Below are 19,296 nucleotides of genomic sequence, written 5' to 3' on the forward strand. Positions count from 1 at the left end.
CCTACCACTACCCCACCACTGCAATGGATGGGACTTCTGTGTGAAGCACTCCCTTACGTAATAGAGCTCTACGGTGCAGCGGGGAGCCATGATAACGTATTCAATTGTTGTTTGGTCGTAGAAATATCCCCTTGACCCGCATGATTTGAAGTGCTGAGGTGTCCAAAACCGCTCCGAGTGCACTATTAAATATTTTGAATGCAATTTGGACGGGAGCAGGAGATGCGGCTGAATTTGATGGAAAGAAAAAGAAAAAAGGGTTTTAATCTTGTTTTTCATTGACTGTTTTTGGTCTCCATTTCTGAGTGTCTTACTCTAAATTAGTATAGAGTTTTCAACAGTGGTCCTGAGTTTGGAAGAGTTAGTAGGGAAAGTGTGATATTATAATGTATTGTTGCCTTCTCCAGACTTCACCTCAATTCACAAACCTGCGTAAATAAATGTTGCAGTAGGACTTTGATGTTGATTCCATGTTGAGACTTACATTGCGTGGCTACAGTATGCATTTGACGAGCCATCTGTAATGACTGATTCTGGCCTGGCACTGTGCATGATCAAAGTCAAACATCTTTTGGCCTTGCCACATCTCTTGAATCTGTAAATCTCACAATCGTTCCAGTGCACTAAACATGCTCTAGCTACTTAAAGAAAAAAATTGTGTTAAATAACACTAATATGTGAGAGCAATATTTTTTGTGAACTAATGTTGCATTTTGGCGTTATAATAAGGTTTGTAGGTTCATGGAAAATTGCAATTGGTCGACAGTCTGCTGGGTGGGGCATTATTCGTTCCTTCATTCATTGGATTCCTGTCAACTTTCTCAAATATATCTGTCAACGGCACCATGCAATGCACCCTGGACTAAAGAGGCGGATAAAAATGTGCTAGACCCTCTGTTAAATTACACATTTCTCCAGGTAGGAATATCGCAAAAATATGATTAACTCCTCCCGAGTTATGACATTCCCCAGTATTGAAATTTGACATGTATCTAAAAATCGCGATCTAAAAGTCGTATTCCTATTAACTTCCAGTGTATTGAGAGCGACTTTATCACAGTGCTACGTCATACCGGCTGGATATCTGCCTGCTTGAACACCAATAACTCAGATACACATGAAAACATGAAATGACCCAGGGAATCAATAGAAAATAACTCAGAGATGCAACAATATAACATTCAAAATGGGTGAACCGTTCCTTTTAATGCTTCTACTTTTGGCCCCAGATTCTGTTGGCTGCACATGAAGAGTTATTTTATCCCTGAGACGGCTGTCTTTGAGATAAACGCTGGCATTGATATTGTATCTTTGTGTTCTGTGATGTCCGGCCTTGCGGCGGAGGGAGAAGTGGGCTGAGACACAGCTCTCGTATAGCAGGTAGTACTTTAGTCTCTACAAGTTCGCAGCATGTCCCGGAGCACCTGTCCTTGTATGACCTTTCCCCCCACTCCCGTAGCACCCCTCCTCCTCCCTCCCACAACTCCACTATTATCAATTCTCCATTGACTGCACCTATGGCACCTTACTCCACATAAATGAATAAAGCACTAGTACTAGCCTGATCCCAGATCTGTTAGTGCTGTATAGCCAACTCCTAAGGTTAGTGTTATGCCAATTGAAAATGGCTATATGTTTTGCAATAGGAGTTGGCTATACAACATAAACAGATCTGGGACCAGGCTATACTGTAGCAGCACCACCTCTCTCGCTCTATTCCTGTCTATTCACCACTGGCTGTGGCACCTAAGGGACTTTACTCCACAGAATGTCCTAAAGCACTACTCACCCTCCTACTCCCTTTGCTTCACACGTAACAGTGTTTGTGGGTTACTGGTTGTCTCGGGAGTCGAGAGGGTGAACTTCTCTGAATGTTAGACATGAATGCTAGATGGTAGCTGACAAGGTGTAGACTTCATTGAATGTTGACTTCAACCTCTGTCTTACTGTATCTCTTCAAGGTCACGTATCTCGATACATCTCATGTCTCTACTTCTCTATCCAATAATAGTTATCCTCAGAACTTAGAAAATTCCCATCACCTGTCACTCAGAAATGTTAATACGATTCAGAAAATTATGACTATATACAGTATATACTGGTAATATGCATTATTAACCGAAAAGTTGCTGGAGCGAATCCCCGAGCTGACAAAGTACAAATCTGTCGTTCTGCCACTGAGCGAGGTAGTTAACCCACTGTACCCCGGGCGCCGATTACGTAGTTGTCGATTAAGGCAGCCCCCCGCACCTCTCTGATTCAGAGGCGTTGGGTTAAATGCGGAAGGCTCATTTCAGTTGAATGCATTCAGTTGTACAACTGACTAGGTATCCCCCTTTCTTTTTCATTATTGAATATATTTTTATTTGACAGGTCTTATTTGTACCTCGCAGGCAAACGGAGCTTTATCCGCCCATAATAACTGTCTATATGCAAGGTGCTGGATTCCAAACTGTCTGGAATATAATATACATTCTTTACATGCCTTTTAGCAGACACATTTATCCAATGGAACTTACTGTAGTGCAAACATACATTTTCCTATGTGGCCCCAGAAGGAATCGAACCCACAACCCTGGCGTTGCAAGCGCCATACTCTACCAACTGATCCACATAGTAATCCACCTCCCACCAGTCATTCAGACAGATCACGATATCTAGTCTAATGTGATGATTTCAATCAGAGGTACACCACGTGATATGTGGACGCCTGCTCATCGAAAATCTCATTCCAAAATCATGGCATTAATATGGAGTTGGTCCCCCCTTTGGTGCTATAACAGCCTCCACTCTTCTGGGAAGGCTTTCGACTGTGGGCCAAGGATGTTAGTGAGGTCGGTCACTGATGTTGGGCGATTAGGCCTGGCTCGCAGTCTGCCGTCTGCGTTCCAATTCATGGCGTGTGTCTGTTTGATGGGGTTGAGGTCAGGGCTCTGTGCAGGCCAGTTAAGTCCTTCCACACCGATCTTTACAAACCATTTCTGTATGGACCTTGCTTTGTGCACAGGGGCATTGTCATGCTGAAACTGGAAAGGGCCATCCCCAAACTCTTGCCACAAAGTTCGAAGCACAGAATTGGCTAGAATGTCATTGTATGCTTTAGAGTTAAGATTTCCCTTCACTGGAACTAAGGGCCTAGCCCGAACCATGAAAAACAGCCCCAGACAATTATTCCTCATCCACCAAACTTTACAGATGGCACTATGCATTGGGGGCAGGTAGCATTCTCCTGACATCCGCCAAACCAAGATTTGTCCGTCAGACTGCCAGATGATGAAGCATGATTCATCACTCAAGAGAATGCATTTCCACTGCTCCAGAGTCCAATGGCAGCGAGCTTTACACCACTCCAGCCGCCCCTTGGCTTTGTGCATGGTGATCTTAGGCTTGTGTGCAGCTGCTCGGCTATGGAGACCCATTTCATGAAGCTCCTGACGAACGGTGAGTGTTGCAACTGAGGACAAGCGATTTTTATGTGCTATGCGTTCTGTGAGCTTGTGTGGCCCACCATGTTTTTCAGCAACATGGACTGGGAGACTAGTCATGTTTGAGGGAAATATGAACGGAGCAAAGGACAGAGAGTTGCTTGATGAAAACCAGCTCCAGTGCGCCCAGGACCTCAGAATGTGGCTATGGTTCACCATACAACAGGACAACGACCCTAAGCACACAGTCAAGTCAACGCAGGAGTGACTTCGGGACAAGTTTCTGAATGTCCAGAGCCCGGACTTGAACCTGATCAAACATCACTGGAGAGACCTGAAAATAGCTGGGCAGTGACGCTCCCCATCCAACCTGACAGACCTTGAGAGGATCTACAGAGAAGAATGGGAGAAACTCCCCAAATACAGGTGTGCCAAGCTTGTAGCGTCATACCCAAAAAGAATCGAGGCTGTAATCGCTGCCAAAGGTGCTTCAACAAATTACTGAGTAAAGGGTCTGAATAGTTATGTAAATGTGATATTTTATTTTTGTATTATTTTTATTATAAGTTGCAAACATTTCTAGAAACCTGTTTTTGCTTTTTTCATTATGGCTGTGTGTACATTGGTGAAGGGGTAAGAACTATTGAATCCATTTTAGAATAAAGCTGTAACGTAACAAAAAGTTGAAAAAGTCAAGGGGTCTGAATACTTTCCGAATGCACTGTTTAATCGCTCCCTGCCAGTAATGGTCATTGGATGAGACAAGGCGTTAGATGCTGGTTAGAGGCCTGGGGAGCGGGGTTGTTTGTTTAGTTCTCGAACACCTCCCACATGCTGATGTGATAGGTCTGTTTTAGCCTGGCACCAGTCAGAGTTGTGAATGTCTTGGCAGGGACTGGGAAGGTGATGCCAGAGCTAGCTGGCTGCCTGGCCCACACACATATACACACGCATGTACACATACACATCCATTCCTTGTGTTATTTTTCTATTTATTCCTAGTGTTATAAAAAAAAACGATTCTACTATTTATTTTTATTTTCTCTCTGCATTGTTGGGAAGGGCCCTTAAGTCAGCATTTCACTGTTAGTCTACACCTGTTGATTACAAAGCATATGAAAAATACAATTTGATTTGATACACACACACACACGCAAAGACAGAAAGACTTATATGCACATTGCACACACACACACATCCAGCTCTTTACTTGTGTACTGTATCCACATCATACTTTGACACACATGCTGCAGACGGTTCAGTTTTGGAAATATACAGTAGCTCCACCCACGCTGTCTCTGCAGACCATGATATGAGCTGAGAGGGAGAGGTCTTTAAAAATGGAAGCTGATATGAAAGAGCTCCTTGGAACACTGCAGATGAAGAGCAGGGAATGAATGTGTTGTGAACACTGCCCCTCTCTCTTTTTCTCCCTTTCTCTCTCGTGCTCTCTCTCTCGCTCTCACTCTATTTCTCTCTCTCTCTCTCTTCCTCTCTTTCTCTGTGTAACTGGCAGAATTCCCCAGACCCCCACAGCTATTGGCATCCGTATTCCATTCAGTCCTGTGGCTGCTCTGATTTGGGGGCCCGGGGGACAACGTGAGAGGTACGGCTCCAGAGTCCAATCATTCCCCAAAGTGAATTTTTCTGGCAGGCGTTTCACATATCTGAACTGTGCACTTCGTGGAAAAACACATCAGTTACTGCTCTGTCAGAAACTGTTTATCATGGGAAGCTGTGGCGGCTTGACAAGCATCTTCAGTTAAGATGTCATTTGCCTTTACCCCAACTTAGAGCCATTATGGCTGATGAAGAGTGATAGCGATGGTAGTTTTTGAGGTAGGCCCTTGCTAAGACATACAATTTCAAAGCAATTTTGCGAAATATTGTGTTAGTTTGTCTCGCTTTATTATGACAGCAGATATATGGCTCGGGATATTGTTCATAGTTCTGCGAATATAAAGCGCCTATAAGAATAATGTTCATTCATAATAGATATTTGTTTCACAGAATATTACAGTAATACACTGACGGTCAAATAAAATCTTTGCATTCTTCAAAAAAGAAAGAAAATTAAGCATCCTGCATGGTTTAGACACAGTGACTGTCCTTCCCTTTGCCCCTCAACTAGTGGGTGAATTTCCCACAATCCCTTGTGCTCTCACTCACAGAGAGTGATGCCAGTGATCAATCATCATCTCAGTTTATAGTATGGCATTCCCTAGCCCCCATGACACATACAGTGTACACGCACACATACAGTTGGAATGGTTCATATTTTGGGGTAAAGTGTGTGTGTGTGTGTGTGTGTGTGTGTGTGTGTGTGTGTGTGTGTGTGTGTGTGTGTGTGTGTGTGTGTGTGTGTGTGTGTGTGTGTGTGTGTGTGTGTGTAATGAGCTGTACAGTATAAAGAAAACTTAGCTCTGTGGGGCCCTACACAGGTCTTCAGTAGGATTAAGCTTTAAACACTGTTTTTTGAGATTTATATAAATGGGCAATATAATTCAAACTGCTCTGTTAATGCAGACATAACTCAGCACTTGTTTCTTACAAGTTACAACGTAGTGTAGTTTGGGAGGTAGAAATATGAGAACAATAACATCACTTTTATGGGGTGCTTTGTTCGGCTGGCGGCTAAGGGCCTGTTGAATGATCTCTTTGACATTGGTCCACAGAGGAGCCCTGTGTGCGTGTGTGCATGCGTGTGCGAGCTATGGGCCTTGCTTGTTAGGGCCTAATGCCAGCCTCTACTCTCTGCCAGGCTGGCATGTGTCTGACAGCCGGCTGGGCAGTGGGCACACCTCTGGGCCAAAGAACAGACCTGCCTGCCAGGCTTCACCACCACTGTCGACCCAGTCCAGCCGCTCCCTCCCCCCCAAGCTTCCATGCCTCCATGTCGGCTCTCCACGGATGGATCTCCATTGTTTTTATTGTGCTCATCGACAGACAGCAGCGAGCCAGCTATTAATTAGAGTGAGAGTGGATGCTGGACTAATTGCAGGCAGCGACAGGCTGTTAGTGTAGCTCTCGGGTTTATTTGTTATTGTGTCTCTGTCTTCTGCAGGGGGTTTGGTTGGTTGGTTGGCTGGAGAGAGAGAGAGAGAGAGAGAGAGAGAGAGAGAGAGAGAGAGAGAGAGAGAGAGAGAGGATAAGAAGTGTGAGGCCTCTTCCTGGCGAGGGGCGATTTGCTAATTAAGTTTGGTAATGGAGGCTGTTCATCAAGGCTTTGGAATGAAGCACCTGAGCAAAGGGGAAGAGACACCATGATAGGGCTGCAGAGTGGGGAGGTGTTTTTACAGTCTTTAATGGTTTACATTTACATTTCTTGGGGGACCAAGTAAAAGCACCCGCGGACCAAATTCGGCCCTCGGACCGTTGTTGATGTTAGGCAGAGTGGGGAGGCTATAGAGCAGGGTTGCCCAACTGGCGGCCCACCAGCCCGCGGGTGATTTTATTTGCCCCCCCCCCTGAAATTCTCTGAGCAAAATAAAACATTTGTATTTTTTACACTCTTTTCTATTGTTAGATATAAAAGCATAAAAACACCAGCGAAACAGCTCCAAGCTACTTTAATTTTGGAGATTTGTTCCAAAGTATTACCACGCATACAAATGTAAGCCATTTTCAAAATTATTATGTTTTAGTTCATTATTAAATCTGTTTGGGCTTCTTGCGGTTTATTTCCAATCTACAAATGAATTGTAATTATGTTCCGGCCCCCTCAACATCCGCACAAGAAAAAATGGCTGAATCTAGTTCATGATCCCTGCTATAGAGTATGTTAGGGCAGAGTGGCAAGGCTAGACTGTGTTAGGGCAGAGTGACGAGGCTAGACTGTGTTAGGGCAGAGTGGAGAGGCTGTAGAGCGTGTTGGGGAGTGGGATTGCTAGACTATTAGTGTGAAGGCTATTAGTGTTAAGGCAGAGTGGGAAGGCTATTAGTGTTAAGGCAGAATGGGTTGGCTATTAGTGTTAGGGCAGAGTGGGTTGGCTATTAGTGTTAGGGCAGAGTGGGAAGGCTATTAGTGTTAGGGCAGAGTGGGAAGGCTATTAGTGTTAGGGCAGAGTGGGAAGGCTATTAGTGTTAGGGCAGAGTGGGAAGGCTATTAGTGTTAGGGCAGAGTGGGAAGGCTATTAGTGTTAAGGCAGAGTGGGAAGGCTATTAGTGTTAAGGCAGAGTGGGAAGGCTATTAGTGTTAGGGCTGAGTGGGAAGGCTATTAGTGTTAGGGCAGAGTGGGAAGGCTATTAGTGTTAGGCAGATTAGTGTTGGGAAGGCTATTAGTGTTAGGGCAGAGTGGGAAGGCTATTAGTGTTAGGGCAGAGTGGGAAGGCTATTAGTGTTAAGGCAGAGTGGGAAGGCTATTAGTGTTAAGGCAGAGTGGGAAGGCTATTAGTGGGCAGAGTGGGAAGGCTATTAGTGTTAGGGCAGAGTGGGTTGGCTATTAGTGTTAGGGCTGAGTGGGAAGGCTATTAGTGTTAAGGCAGAGTGGGTTGGCTATTAGTGTTAGGGCAGAGTGGGTTGGCTATTAGTGTTAAGGCAGAGTGGGAAGGCTATTAGTGTTAGGGCTGAGTGGGAAGGCTATTAGTGTTAGGGCAGAGTGGGTTGGCTATTAGTGTTAAGGCAGAGTGGGTTGGCTATTAGTGTTAGGGCAGAGTGGGTTGGCTATTAGTGTTAGGGCTGAGTGGGAAGGCTATTAGTGTTAAGGAAGAGTGGGTTGGCTATTAGTGTTAGGGCAGAGTGGGAAGGCTTTAGAGCGCATGTGTCAAACTCATTCCACAGAGGGCAGAGTGTCTGCAGGTTTTCGCTCCTCCCTTGTACTTGATTGATGAATTAAGGTCACTAATTAGTAAAGATCTCACGCACCTGGTTGTCTAGGTCTTTGTTGAAAGGAAAAAACTAAAACCCGCAGACACTAGGCCCTTCATGGAAAGAGTTTGACACACCTGCTTCAGTGTGATGGGACTAGAGTGGGCTTTTAGATCTGTGTGTGTGGAGGCCACTGCAACTGTGATTTGACCCACAACCTCTAGCACCCACTACAAACACTCTTCCCTACTAAGAACTAGTGATTCAGTTGTTAAGTGAGTACAGGAATTTTTTGACCACTGAGGTACAATGATATAACTTTATTGGTTCTAGCGTCATATGTTCCAGCTATACTGAACATTTAGATGCAGTATGGTGAAGGCCAACTGTTGAATGATGACCTCTAGTCTAAGGTATGACCATAGAGTTAGGAATTTGAATACTAGAATGGACATTAATATTCTTATGATGGGATAAAAGTCAGCCATTTTGGCCAGGGAGTTGGTCAAGCATCGTTTACCAGTTCTGTGATATTGTGTGTAATCATTTATCTGCACTGTTTATCTGCACTGTTTATCAGCCAGAGTGAATTTATGAACGCACCCTCTATCTAATACCGACTGGGAATATTGGTCCGGGAGAAATCCAAACCTGTAATGGAGACACTCTGTGTTAGCTATCTAACCAGACAGTTTTAGAGGAGTGATTCCAATACATTTTTCAAAAATAATTGCCAATATGCCAACATTTCATTCAAACAATGCAGTCAATCCACAGCCATATACTGGCTGAAATCAGTCGATGATAGGACTTAGACAAGTTGTCAATGCAACTAGTATTGATATTGTATCATATAATAGCACTCACAGCTTTCCAAGAAAACAAAAATGTTGACATTTATTGTCTGTTTACATATTTTAGAGGCTGTTTATACAGAAAATTCTTAGAAAACCTCAAGCTGTTTTTATGATGATTTATATGACAATATTTTAAGTTAACAATTCTATTACACAATTTCTAATATCATATATCACTTTTCACAGTAAAATCTGGATTATGCCTCCACTGCTATTCATTCCAATTAGACTGGTTTTGTCACGTCTACACCCACGCTCCCTCTCCGGCACTCGATGTCGCCTGTCTACTAACCACCGGTCCTGGCAACCCATCACTACACACACCTGCCACCTGGCACCTCATTACGCCCACCTGCACCTCATCATTAGGCACACCTGGACCTTATCACTTCCCTGATTACTCCCCCTATATATAGCACTCTGTTGTCATTTCACATCAGGTGTTATTGCCTCAGTTTATGTTCTCATGTCCAGACGTTGCTCTTGTTTTTGTATCATTACATGTTAATTTATATTAAACTCTCCAACTGCACCTGCTTTCCTGACAACCTGCGTCTCCATTACAGGTTTGGATTTCTCCCGGACCAATATTCCCAGTCGGTATTAGATAAATTCACTCTGGCTGTCTACTCGGACTTCAGAGTTTGAGTGTGCCAGAGCATAGAAAAACGGATGAATTTACAAACACGCAATACCTGTTGAATATGACCGGTGTCAGTAAACATCGGCAAAATAACATAATTCAGTTGTTGCCAGCAGCACAGTTACAGTCACCAACGCTGTAGATAACATGAAAACAGCCTAACCAGGGCAAGTAAAATTGCCAGATTGAGGTGTTCTCTCATTTGAGTCTGGAGGTAGCTTGCAAGCTAGCCAACATTAGTCAGTTAGCTTCGGTGCTTGACTGCCGTTGTGAGGTCAGGGCCAAAGCGTACTCCTCGGGCCAAAGCGTCCAGTGTGTGCACTGAACGCTCCGAGAGCGAAATGCTCTGAATTTACGAACGGACAATCTGACAACATTCTGAATTTACACTGAATTACGAACACACCCAGAATGTTGTGGCCACACCTACCTGTGGGGAAAACCTCCTAGGTTACCCCACTGGCTCACAACAGAATCTTCACCCTCTTCGAATGCAATTTTCTTGTTGTGTGCTTGTTTTTGTCAATTACAAAACTACATTTAAGAAAAGTACATGTCTAAAGATAACTTTTAAACATTTTCTGCTCCCAAGCGTTCTCACTATTTGTAGGGCTTCCCTCATGACTGTGCTAACAGCCACATGGGTGAGTGCTTGCTAGCTAGGTTCTGTGGAGACCAGTCAGGTTCTGTGGAGACCAGTCAAGTCCTTCCACACCGATCTCGACAAACCATTTCTGTATATGGATCTCGCTTTGTGCACAGGGGCATTGTCATGCTGAAACAAGAAAGGGCCTTCCACAAACTCTCATTGTATGCTGTAGTACTAAGATTTCCCTTCACTGGAACTAAGGGGCCTAGCCCGAACCATGAAAAACAGCCCCAGACCATTATTCCTTGTACACCAAACATTACAGTTGGCACTATGCATTGGGGTAGGTAGCGTTCTCCTGGCATCCGCTAAACCCAGATTAGTCCGTCGGACTGCCAGATGGTGAAGAGTAATTCATCACTCCAGAGAACATGTTTCCACTCCAGAGTCCAATGGCGGTGAGCTTTACAGTTCTCCAGTCAAAGCTTGGCATTGTGCTAGGTGATCATATGCTTGTGTGCGGCTGCTCAGCTATGGAAACCCATTCCGTGAAACTCCCAACAAACAGTTATGGTGCTGATGTTGCTTCCAGAGTCAGTTTGGAACTCGTTGTGTGGGTGTTGCGACTGAGGTCAGTCGATTTTTACGCGCTACGTGCTTCAGCACTCTGCGGACCTGTTTTGTGTGGCCTACCACTTCACGGCTGAGCCGTTGTTGCTCCTAGATGTTTCCACTTCACAAAAACAGCACTTACAGTTGACCGGGGCAGCTCTAGCAGGGCAGAAATTTGACAAACTTACTTGTTGGAAAAGTGGCATCCTATGACAATGCCACGTTGAAAGTCACATCTCTTCAGTAAGGCCATTCTACTGCCAATGTTTGTCTATAGAGATTGCATGGCTGTGTGCTTGATTTTATACACCTGTCAGCAACAGGTGTGGCGGAAATAGCCGAATCAACAAATTTGAAGGAGTGTCCACATACTTTTGTATGTATAGTGTAACCACTAGCTACGTGTAGTCTACTTGGACACAGGGTCCCCACATTTCCCACTCTCCTCACGCCGAATAGCCTGAAGCCAAAGGGCTCTTCTCGCAGGCTTTATTTCCCTACGTGGGAACATTGCAACATGTAGATTTTTGATCTGGTTACTACATTGAACAACACAGCAGCTTTTCAGCATGTTTTGTTATTTCTGAATAACTAAAAATCTATGGCAAAATTTGCTCTTTTACAATGGGGGTCAATGGGAAAGATTGTTTGTTTTTTAAAATCGACTCTGAGTATATGGCTGCCATTTTCACCCCATTCTGGAACTTTGTGGGTTTATGAAATAGCCACTCTAGTAATTTAGTAGGATCTCCATGGGTATGACTTACTTGACAAACTGTATGTTAAAGGGTAACAGTACCAGTAGGCTTAGTAGAATGGTTAAAGGGGAACAACTCTCGCTAGCTGCTATATAGTTAGTTGACTGCATGTATCTCAAGGCACAGCTTGCCCTTGTAATCCACACAAGCAAGGTTATTCACAAGTAAACCCAACAGAGGAGAAGGTTGAAAAAAAGAGGAAGGCCTTTATCTCTCCTCCACTCTGAGAACACCGGAAAGAGGAACTTTGCACACGTGGGCCACTTTAATCTACATCAAATGATTTGAGTTCTGTTATTTACAGAGCTTCTGCACTTCTAGAGTAAACATCCCCATTTTGCATTCCACTTTTTTTATATTGGATTTATTTACTTTTTCCTGTCGACGGCGTTCCCCGTTTATTACGCCAATCTGCCTTTCTTCTCCGCTCTCCTTTATCACCAGAGAGTCTGAGAACTATCTCTGACTGCTGCTGCTGCACAGGGAGGAGGGGAGCTTGACATTCCACACAGGCAGACAGTACAGGCAGACAGTACAGGAGCAGGCCACTTTGACACTGTGAAAAGATCAGACCTCATGACGGTTCCATGTGGCGTAGTCGCCCACGACTAATCCGGAAAATGAGCGTCTCTTTGAGCAGGACTGACAGATGTGGCTTGGGCTAATGTGCCGGTGTGGTGGCTGGTGTTCGGGCTGACACCTTCACAAAGTGTCAGGGACCAGAAGCTTAACTCGACACTATAGTGCTCTGAGGGCTAAGCCGCTCCCACTCAAGTTCCCCAATTAGGTACTCTCTAGGTGACATCTTCGTGTGAAAGGACATGTCTTTTTTAGTGTGCTGCTGCTATCCCCAGTCACTATCTGCACACCTGCACAACTCTCTGAGCTGAATGAGGCACAGATAGAGCCTGATTATGTAAAATAACTTTTTTTAGAGCTTGAGAAGAGGTGGCGATGAATTACATGAAGGTTTCACAGTTGCTATGTATTCGGTTTCATTCATTGATACTGGCACAGCAGCCAAGGACAGTCATTTCATACAGGAAAATAATGGGTTTTTGGATATGTACTATGCCCTTGAGAATTGTCTTGGTATGAGACCCAAGTACAGTAGTCAACAGTATTGAACAAGTAGCACTAGCCTCCTGTACAGTATTGAGAATGGAAATAGCCTCCTGTACAGTATCGGGAGTGGAACAAGTAGCATTAAGATCACTTGTCAATTGCACACAAGGTCCAACCGAAATTTGACTTCTGCTTTTAACCCAACCTCTCCGAAAGACACACATATACAGGCTTTTGGAGAGGTGCGGGGCTGCCGCACTGGGTGCCCGGGAAGCTGCTGTTGTGGGGGCTTAAGTGCCTTGCTCAAGGACACAATGGAAGACAATGGCATCTAGGATTTGATACCAGCAACCCTCCGGTTGCCAGCTCATTTCCCACCAGATTTTTCCCATCAGACACGGGATTTGAACTGGCAACCCTCCGGTCACTGGCTCGACTCTCGAATCAGTAGGTTACCTGCCGCCCCGAGTCTGCAGTAGAGGTGGACTTGGGAGAGAAAATTCATTCCTGGCCTGTCGTCTTATCCTGTCAATTTCTTTGCCTGTACTGTCCTGATCCCACAACAGTTCTATAACCCGGAACTTTCCTGTCCTGTCCCGATAAAAATCACTCCCATCCCATGCTCACTTTTTACTGACAGAAATAGGAAATAACTTCCTCCGTTAGCTGCTTGTCTGTCTGTCCACTGCTCTGCGTGGGAGTAGCCATAGCAACTGGTCCATTTGCCTGCTTCTCAGTGCTCACGAGATAGTTGCCTGCGCACACAACTAATAATAAGCACATTTTGTGATTTTGGTAATGAAGGCAGCCCTTCTACTTACCCAGAATTGGATGAACTCATAGATATGTATGTCTCTGCATGCATTTAATTTTGAAGTTATAATTGGGCTTGACCGGTAGCTTTGTTGGTAGTAGAGCAGCTATGCCACTTCAGGCCTCTTGTACCACTCTCTGGTTGGTATGTGAATAAGCCACAGCATTTTTTACAAGCCGTGTACTCGGTTCTGTTGTTGCCAAAGACATCTTCATCAAATTTAGCTAAAACATTGCTCTTTCCTTTGAACTAATTTGTTAGTCATGGGTTGACTTGTGGTTACAACTGGAGGGAGGTGCGAGAGTGAGCTACAGTGAGCTGACTAGTCCTGTACTTCCCGTTCGATCCTATCTCATGACTTTCCCTCCTGGGTGAGGATCAAAGCGACCCCCCCCCCTTCTCTCCCACCAGAGAGGAAGTGCGCCGGTTTGATGACTTTAACGATCGGTCGTAAACTTTCTCTCTCTAGCCCGGCAGTATGGAGAATGGAATGTCTGAGTATTACAACAGAGACTTTGCAGTACTTCACCATCAAAAGATTGGACATTTAAACAATATTTATTAACATAAAAATGTGGGAAATTGTTGGTGGGGCTCCAAACAATAATCATGTCAAATCAGTTGTTGTTTTGTGATATCATTAAGGACGGTACAACTAAATAACTGTAACTCTACAAATGTATACGTCCCTGTTATCAAATTTACATATAAATGTTGTGGAACTTATATGATTAAATAAGAAACTATTTGTGAGAAGATGAAATGTGATTTTAGCATTCTACATGAGATAATTGTTTTTCATATAGACTTTTGAAATGTACATTAGATCAGAAAATGTGGACGGAGGCTACACATTGAAATGGTTGCAATTTAGATACAGACCAAAACATGCCGAGTTGCTGCTGGTGTGTAAAGTGGTCCTAGCTGTTCCCTGAATAATCAACCATTGAGACCAAGCAGGCGGACAGTGTTGAGCCGGACGTCATGAATGGTTAGACTCTACCAGACCAGAAAGCATGGAGCAGGGGCTACACATTGAAATGGTTGCAATTTAAATACAGACCAGTGTGACCGTCAGCGTGAGCTGAATGTTAACGAAATGGTAAGACCCTCTGAAAAGAAGGCGAAGACTATACCAAACATTCTCAGTCTCCAGCTTGGTAATGTAAAGTAGTCTAGAACTTTGACCAAAGACAAAAGGAAGATCTTAGCGAACAACCATTGGTACATTTCTGAAGGATCCATTCTAATGAACTATGAAAGCCTACTACTACAACTACAAAGGACATTGTGACACTGGTGGACAACCAGAGACTTACACAACCAAAGACTTTCTCTCGAACGACTCCTCATAGATGGACCGGGCGATTTCAACACAGAAAGACGACAAAGACATACAAGCATAAATATATACATTGCAATTATTTTCGAATGAGCGGTTGTTCATGTGCAAAGTATTCACATTCCCATGAGCATAGTTTTCCAACTGTATGTACGAAGGGTCTTTCTTTCCCCACCCCTTTCATTGTGTAACAAGCCGTCATATCGGGTTAGTCCACTAGAGACGTTTCATTGCATTATATTAGTAATCAATTCAACCTATATTGTGTGTGTTTTATGTATTTCTGTGTGATTTAGTTAGTAAATAAATAATGAAGCTAATTTGTGTATCGCTGAATCATCATTTAGACTAGGCTTCGTGCAGATTTGAAGTCAACGACGTTCAGAATGAGGCTGATATGAGGTTAAAAAAAAGAATAATAATGAATGACTGGTATAAAAACAATATATTCTAGAGTTAATCTGAGAAATGGTAACTCACTAAACAAACTTTTTCCGTGGTGCCCCAAGATTGCTAATGAGTTAATTGTTACATGATTCATTTAATCACATAATAATTAAACATAGTTAATTGATTTGATAAAATAACCGTCATCACATTAATGATAGTCACGACACCGTCCTGTCCCAAACGTGACTCTAGAACTTGACTCCCATTCCTGCCAGAATCCCGCGGGACCCACAAGACTCGTGGGAGTCCTTTTCCCATGTCAACCTCTAGTCTGCAGGACAGTTCTGAGAATAGAACAAAATGCACTAGCCTCCAGACAATATTAGCCAAATACCTTTTTCCTCAGAGTAAACCTAAACATATACTGTACTTTAAGTCCTAGCAGGAGACAGAGAGCATGTGTACGCAGGCACAGCCACTCATTGGCCCTTGAGGAGTCCATCTCCACACCCAGTTTGACCACATACCACACAAAGTAATCCTTTATCCACTCACATTCACTAGTTTCCAGCTCAAAGAAAGAGAAGGCACTTTCCTCCAGCTGAATGTCATCATCTGGCAAGGTCTTTACCCAACTAATGAGATCGCTCCTGCTCCTCTTTCTTTCTTCCCCTCTGATGTGAGGGCAGCGTTCTCCCTCTTTCCCTCTCTCTATCCCTACTTGCTCTGTCTCTCTCTCTCCCTCTCTCCTCTTTCCCAGAGTAATTGTGATGGAGCTGAAAGTGCTTCCATGGGGTCAGTGTTGGCTTTGAGAACAGCATATGTTTCCTCAAAAGAGATTCTGCAGACGCTTTCATTCCGTCCTTTGATTCTGATTTCAGAGATTAAAGATTAAGTCCGACTGTATAGCTCTGTGATTTTCCTGTGTGTTTTTTGCTAACTGCAATTAAGCTGTCTGCTAGCTGTCTCTGAGTGAACATGGTTTTAATGCAGATTACAGTGCAAGTTTTGGACCACACTCACAGTGTCCTATGTGTCTCTATCTGGCCCGTTTCTCCCCCTTTCCCTCTCTGGCTCGGTCTCTCTGAGACATCATGCTCGTTCCTATTTTGTTTTTGTCCGTTTGTAGGCAGATTGGAGATGGGGAATAGATCAAAAGCAGAATGGATGAGCTGTTTTGCAAGATCCCCCAGCCTTAGCGGATTTCAAGGCTGGCTGAGACTTTGTGTATGTGTGTGGGTGGGTGTGTGTGAATGTGTATGCGTATGTGCGCACTGCGCATGCATGTGTGTGTGTTGTCTGTCTGTGACCTTATATTTTGCAGTCCTATTAGGAGCCAAGGCTTAGCAGCAGAGCCACACTAATATAGGCATAACAGTATATCCGTTGCATAGACAGGTGTGTGTGTGGGGCCCGGGTACTAGTGTTTCCTCCACTAGAAGTTCATATAACATGCTCCCATGAGAAGCAGGGACCCTTCAACAATGTTGATCACTTTATTTAACCTCTGTCTCCAACTAAGACCTGGTCCCTATCCATTCCCTGCTTCTGTGTGGCCCAAGAATGGATCCAGAGAGAGACATTTGCTGAACAATCAGCTGTTTGGGGTCTGTGGTTTTTAAGGGACAGTGATTGGGAGGGCATCGTGTGCGTGCGTGTGTGGGCATCGTGTGCGTGCGTGTGTGGGTGTGTGTGTGTGTGTGTGTGTGTGTGTGTGTGTGTGTGTGTGTGTGTGTGTGTGTGTGTGAAAAGGGGAATGGCCTGCGGCTTAGAAGTGCGCTTTGAAGTGCTCAGGCGGCTGCTCGGCTCCCTCTCTCAAACCAGCGCTCGTGCTCGTTATACCAACAGAGAACGTGACACCGCGGCCACCACACCGATAATGCCAAATAATGAATGTGGGAAACTGTCTTTTGAATCGTGGAACTAACAAGAAATTGTTTGTTTTTTCGCCTAGTAGGCAGTGCAAATTGAAATTTTGATTGTATTGAAAGGTCACGTCGTGAAAGCACATAAACGAGCCTGACCTTTTGGGCTGGCCTTTCCTTGACTGGTGTGGTCATTACTAGAGCGGAAATATAACAAAACCAAGTCAGCCGCACGCACACACACGTAGAACGTCTTTATTCTCTATAGCATACATTGCCACTAATGGTATTTGAGATAACATTGTCTTTGTGTGCCTGGCGCTATTTTCATATGGAGCCATCTTCATTATGCGAAGCAAAGTGTACATCTCTGTGTTAGCGAGGCAGCGTTTATTTATGCAGTGATCCACCATCTTGCTCCTGGAGAGATGCAGTACTATAGGCACACCTGGGACCTGTACAATAGGGAACACCGTACCAAGCATTTCTTGCTCAGTGGTTGAAAAAGTACCCAATTCTCATACTTGGTAAAAGTAAAGATACCTTAATAGAAAATGACTCAAGTAAAGTGAAAGTGTAAAATAGTGTTTGAGTAAAAGTCTAAAAGTATTTGGTTTTAAATATACTAAAGTATCAAAAGTAAAAAAGTAATAATTTCAAATTCCTTATATTAAGCAAAACAGACAGCACAATTATCTTGTTTTTTACATTTACGCCTAGCCAGGGGCACTCTCCAACACTCAGACATAATTTACAAACACAGCATTCGTGTTTAGTTTGTCCGCCAGATCAGAGGCAGTAGGGATGACCAGGGATGTTATCTTGATAAGTGCGTGAATTGGACCATTTTCCTTTTCTGCTAAGCATTCAAAATGTAACGGGTACTTTTGGGTGTCAGGGAAAATGTATGGAGTAAAAAGTACCTTATTTTCTTTAGGAATTTAGTAGTTCTTTAAAGTATTTTTACTTACTTTACACTGCTGTTCTTACTGGACACACGTTTCTTACTGGACAAGTTCACATAGTACCTCAAATTCTGTTTCATGCCTAATGAACGAACAGACAGACAGACAGACACCTACCTACCTACCTACCTACCTAACTTATCCACCATCATAGCCCAAATCCTTTAGCTAGAGAGCGAAGGCTTGGAGTCTACATTACCCTATAAGATACTTGTCGCGTAGCAGTAGCACCATAGCATAATATAGGCATTTGTCGGATCACAGCCCTGCTTGCCATGTCCTAATGGATATGCTGTGTCTTTCAAAGTGAAATCTAGGAACAGTTTCTTTCCCTTGAGCTAGGGCCCTTATCTTGGACCTATATGCTGTAATTTCAGGTGCCAGAGTGAGCCTGAGGTAATCCTTCACATGCTCCACTCTGCTTCCCTGCTCTCTTCCTCTTCTCCTCACATCTTTCCATTGATTTGTTCTCTTCCTTTCTCTCTGCACTCTGCTCTGGTTCCTAAGTAAATGACTGCCACTCCTGGCTAGGACACTAATCTCCTCCTTTCTCTCTCTCTCAATTCAATTCAATTTAAGGGATTTATTGGCATGGGAAACATATGTTAACATTGTCAAATTGAACTAGATAATAAGAAAAAGTCAAATAAACAATAAGAATTAACAGTAAACATTACACTCTTTCTCTCTCTCTCTACAGGTGTAGCTGTGCAGTAGGAATATTATGCTACTGTCAACATAGGAAAAAGGGTTGCGATAACTCAATTTGGAACACTTTGCTCAATCACTATATTTTAATAGTATTTTTTTTAAGGGTTCTGATTCCACATAATTGGATCTTCAGGTGGCGTATAGAAGCAGTACGGGGATTGAGTGACCACCATATTGTGCTTAGGCAAGATCGATCATCATAATGATCGATACGCTCTCTCAACCTCAGGAAATGTTCTAGCAACACACTCAAGGCCAAAAGAATAAGTTGTGACACCATGTGACAAAGGAGCTACAAGGAAAATAACATATCGTTTGACGCTGATATTATATGTACCTGTCTGTGAAGAGGAATGGAAGACATTGGTTACACCTCCGATTCATCATACTTCATTTTAATTAGCAGGATATGGGTGCCACTTAGACAATTACTCCCATTTACCTTGGCCAGTC

The 19,296-nt window shown here is 43.7% G+C and overlaps 1 protein-coding gene across 2 annotated transcripts in view; it reads left to right on the forward strand.

Annotated features, from left to right (window-relative positions):
* LOC112266722 (glutamate receptor ionotropic, kainate 4-like) overlaps nt 1-19,296 on the forward strand; it is a 393,963-nt gene that overhangs the window by 332,983 nt on the left and 41,684 nt on the right. The gene's annotated exons all lie outside the window — the stretch shown is intronic.

The sequence above is a fragment of the Oncorhynchus tshawytscha genome, linkage group LG14 (genome assembly GCF_018296145.1).
Source record: "Oncorhynchus tshawytscha isolate Ot180627B linkage group LG14, Otsh_v2.0, whole genome shotgun sequence".
NCBI lineage: Eukaryota > Metazoa > Chordata > Actinopteri > Salmoniformes > Salmonidae > Oncorhynchus > Oncorhynchus tshawytscha.